A 4,710-nucleotide genomic window follows, 5' to 3' on the forward strand; every position below is an offset into this window, starting at 1 on the left:
GATTTATTATGTAAAGAATCTCTTTAGCCTGTTTCAAAGAAGGCATTTTTCTTTTGATTTCCGGTAGGTGGCATTTGAGCCTGCTTTAAATAAAGTCTTAATAATGTCTTTTTTTTTCTTATAGATATTTAATCGTGCTTGCTACCCTCAGTCTCAGTCTCTGTCAGTGTTAGTGACAGTTTCAGTACCACTTGCATAGATTCGACTGGGGCTCCATGGTGTTTGGTCTTGGAGGCTATGTGGGGAGTGGTCCTCTGGGTTGGGGGATGGGGACTGTAGCTCATCCTTGTGTTTTGCAACCAGGACTGGTAATAATCAACTGTTGCTTCTCTGCCTTCCCCTCTGGGTTGGGGGATGGGGACTGTAGCTCATCCTTGTGTTTTGCAACCAGGACTGGTAATAATCAACTGTTACTTCTCTGCCTTCCCCACTTCTCTGCTTTCTGCCCTGATTCCTGTGCACTGCCACTTCATGAAGCTCACAGGTCTCTCAGGCAGGGTTATTTAGGGGACCCGCTGTAACTTCTTCCCTCCTCCTCCTCCTCCTTCTCCTGCAGGTAGCTCTGGCTGTGAGAGGCAGCTTCTTTGTTTCTCTCAGTCTACTGCTCGACTTCCAGGGTTCTTACCTGTGGTAGCTCTTCTGTGCAGATCCCACGCTCAGATGTGCTGGTGTGCAGGTTGAATGTCTTTTGTTGAGTTTTAGATGTTTAGCTTATTGTTGTTTCAAGGGGAGAGATCTGGGGATGTCTCTCACTCTGCCAAGATGTCATTCTCTTGTCTTCTTGATGACAGTCATTCTAACAGGTGTGAAGTGATATGTCTTTGTGGTTCTGATTTGCATTTTCCTGCTGATTAGATTTTGAGCATCTTTTCATGTACCTATTGCCATTTATATGTCTTCCTTGAAAAAAAATGTCTATTTTATTCTTCTGACTATTTTTTAAATTGGATTGTCTTCTTTTTTTGCTTTAAAATTGTTAGAGTTCTTTATATATTTTGGACATTAACCCCTTACCAGATATATGGTTTGCAAATATTTTCTCCCATTCCATAGGTTGTCTGGGTCATTTGTAATTAGATGACATTCCTCCATTTTTCCCCTTGGTGAGTAAAGCAGGAAAAGCAACATGGAACTAAAATGCCACATTTGTGTCTTTGGATCCATTTAGGCTATGGTCACAGAGTGCCCTTGGTGTTCAGATGACACCCAATAAAACTAAGGTCAGTTTCAGTTTGAGCTCAGAAGTGACAAAGACTCTCTTTGACTACACTTTAGTCAGGCTTCTCTGAGACCTGTTTTTAACTAGATTTTGCCCTTGGGCCCTGTCTTTGGCTCGACTAGTTCAGTTGTAGCAAGGATCCTGCTAAGTCAGTTTAGAGAGAATACCCCACCCTTGATATCTGATCACCATGGCTTGACTTCAGTAAGAATCCTGTTGAGTTGGTTTAGTGAGAATTACCCTACTCTTGATGTCTCCTCTTAGCAATTTTTCATCCATTGACCCCTCATTTTGCTTATTGTCTACAAATCTCCACTTGTCCTTGTATTCAGAGTTAAGCCTAATCTCTCTTCTCTAATTGTGATTATCTTGACACTTGAAGGGGTCCAGAATAAGCCATTCTGGCATAAAAACTATTTCGAGAAGAAAGCATTTAAATTCCTGAAATCTCTCATCTGCCTAAAAGCAGAGCTTACCAAAAGAACTCAATTGTCATAAATTTCCTTCTCAGGAACAACCAGGGAAGATTGGCTCCTATCACTGGAGATGAGTATTCTGCATACCAGGCTGAAACAGACATTGTCACAAAACTTCCATATCTCTCATTTATTCTTCTAAGAGACCATTTATCTTTCCAAAAGGTCATTTGTTTTCCTGTAAATACTTTTCTCCCCTACCCCTTCCCCAATTAAAATGGTATATAAGCCCCAAATTCTAAACACCTCCTTCAGTCACATTTTTCTGTGAAATCCTGTATATACATATAGGAATAAAAATCTGTCTTTTCTCTTGCTAATCTGTGGTAGGGAAGGAAAAAAATTTGTTTCCTCTACCCATCCTAGGTTCATTGGCTGAGGCACTGCAAATCTGACTGACAAAAGACACACTAACAAGAGAAAAACAACCAGAAGTTTATTAATGCATGTATTGTGCATGCACATGGGAATACTCAGTGATGAGGAACTCAAAAGAGATTGAGTTTATATAGCCTCTTAACAAAAGAACAATACATTTTTAGAGAAGTGGCAAGACAAAAGAAAAAAACTGAGTTTCTAATGGTGGAAAATTGCGGGAAGGTAAATATATGGGGAAACTAAGATAAGGGCTAGTTAATAAAGTTTATATAGATTCCTCTGGTGCCTCCTCTGGATTGAGAAGAGTCTAGAGTTGTTTCTGGTGATTAACTTCTGTCCTTCCTGGTCAAGAGGGGATGGGGGACACCTTTACAAATTTATGTCCTTCTTTTAAGCAAATAGAGGGATCATAGAGAGCTTTTCTTGTATCTGCTTCTTTTCAATTGCCTTCAGCTCAAAATGATCCTTATGCCAAAGGGGCGTATTTTGGGGTGGCATATTCTGCTGCTTTTCACTGTGTTTTGCAAGTTTAATTTTCAGGCTCCCAAGCACTGAAGCTAAGAGTAGAGGAAAAGTTTTTCCTCTCTGACGTACCTATTGCAATAGTCCTGAATAAAGTCTTCTTTACAATTTCAACAAGTGCCAGAATAATTTCTTTCTTAGCAGAAAGGATTTTAAGATTCTATAAGTTACCTCCTGTCTTAAGTTCTTAAAAAATCCTTTTATTATAAAAGGTTGTTATCATATCTATGTATTATGTTACTGAAGGTGTTAGGTCAATTGCATTGGTTACATCATTTTATTCAATTCAATTTTGGTATTTTTTAAGCTGTTATTTTTGATGCCTTTGCTTACTGAGCTTTCCCAAACCTGAGACAGTAAAGTGTAGAAAGAACACTTTCCATTCATTTCCCTTGTTTTTTGAGTTAACAACAATGGTTCAGAACATGTTTCAAGTTCCAAACAAGTAGTATTTACTGAGAAATTAAGTGCAGCGTTATATCCATGATGGATATTTGGGGAAATCAACTTTCTGCATTCATTCAAGGGTGATTTTTCAGTACCTGTTTGGCAGTCTTTGTGTTAGGCATTGGGATTAGATTTGAGAATGACACCAACATAGCCCCCGCCTTTCATAGTGCTTACAGTCTAGACTGTAGACAAAAACACAGGCCTCTGTTCAGGCCATCTCTATGGGCAGGTGCTGTGTGCTGAGATACAAACATGAATAAAAGGTTCTCCTGGTCTTTCAGGAACTTCCCCTGTAGGGAAGACAGACCTAGACCCATAAAGGAATGATTTTATTACATTAAAAGTTAAGGTCTAAATTTAAAAAAAAGATATATGTATAGAGTTTTCAACCAAGAGTCTAAAGGCAAGTGACAAGATCGATAAATAAAAAAGGTAAGAAAAGAATATTCTAGAGGAAAAGTCATAACGTCTTAGAAGAAAGAAGCAGCATAGTGTGTAGAGAGAACTACAGAGAATCCAGTACAACCACTAAGATAAATCACAGAACGAGAGTTTCTGCAGATGGTAGTGAAAGCAAGGGTAGCAAGATCCTGGAAGTTCTTGTGTGCCAGGCTTGGGCTTTCGCTTGGAACTGATGAAGGATTTTCTAGCTTTACCGTAGAGGAGAGATTTAAGAGGGTTATGCTGGTTATCCTCTGTGTACTCCCCTAGATCCACTTTCTGTTCTTTCTCTGCCTTGCTCTGTGTCAAGAAGGTGGAGCCCTCACACACTGCATCATATGGACTCTCAGAGTTCCAGTTTACTACAACTGCATAATAAACCACTCCAAACCTATTGACATAGAGCAATCATCATCATCATCATCATCATCATCATAATTATTATTATTAATCTCTCAGATCTGGGAGTTGACTAGGCTCAGGTAGGCAGTTCTCATTTTGGGGTGTTTCATGTGGTTTCAGTCAGGCAGCCCACTAGTGCTGGAGTCATATTGAAGCCTTCCTTGCTCACTTGTTTGCTGGTTGTGCTGGCTGCTAGCTGGGACCTCTGCAGGGGCCTTTTCCAGAAAACAGCCTATGCATGGCCTATCCAGGTGGCTTGGGCTTCCTCGCAGCATGGCTGTGTTCAAAGGGCAAGCATCCCAAGAGAGAGAATCAGGTAGAAGCTGTATTGCCTTTTATGACTTAGCCTTAGAAATTATGTAGTATTATTTCTACCATATTATATTTGTTAGAGGTGAGTCATTAAGGCCAGCCCCATATTTAAGTGGTGGAGAATTAGACTCTATCTCTGATGAGAAGACTATAAAAGAATTTGAAGATTTTATTTTTAGGCAAAGCAACCCATGGTCAACCTCACAGATTAAGGTGCAAGGACCTTGTCAGTTTACAATCCCTTATTTATTTTTTATGCCTACAGCACCTGGTCTTCCTAGGTGGTCTCCCATCCAAGTACTAACCAGGCCCGACCCTGCTAAGCTTCCGAGATCAGATGGGATTGGGCTTGTTCAGGGTGGCATGGCTGTAGACTGAAGATGTTTTTAAAACCACTATATCCTCTAACTTCTGCTTGAATTTGGACATTGTGTGTGGGAGGAGGAAGAAGTGGGAACCAGTAGATCAGTGTGTGATTAAAAAGAGAGTTTGCAGTATCTATCTGTCCAC

General features: G+C 40.1%; 1 non-coding gene across 1 annotated transcript; it reads right to left on the bottom strand.

Annotated features, from left to right (window-relative positions):
* Positions 1-4,456: 4,456 nt before the first annotated feature.
* LOC111733861 lies at positions 4,457-4,575 on the bottom strand. Its single transcript, XR_002778212.1, has one exon. It is a non-coding gene; the product is annotated as a 5S ribosomal RNA (ribosomal RNA).
* Between the last annotated feature and the right edge of the window lie 135 nt (positions 4,576-4,710).

Source organism: Pteropus vampyrus, unplaced genomic scaffold (genome assembly GCF_000151845.1).
Source record: "Pteropus vampyrus isolate Shadow unplaced genomic scaffold, Pvam_2.0 Scaffold663, whole genome shotgun sequence".
Classification (NCBI taxonomy): domain Eukaryota; kingdom Metazoa; phylum Chordata; class Mammalia; order Chiroptera; family Pteropodidae; genus Pteropus; species Pteropus vampyrus.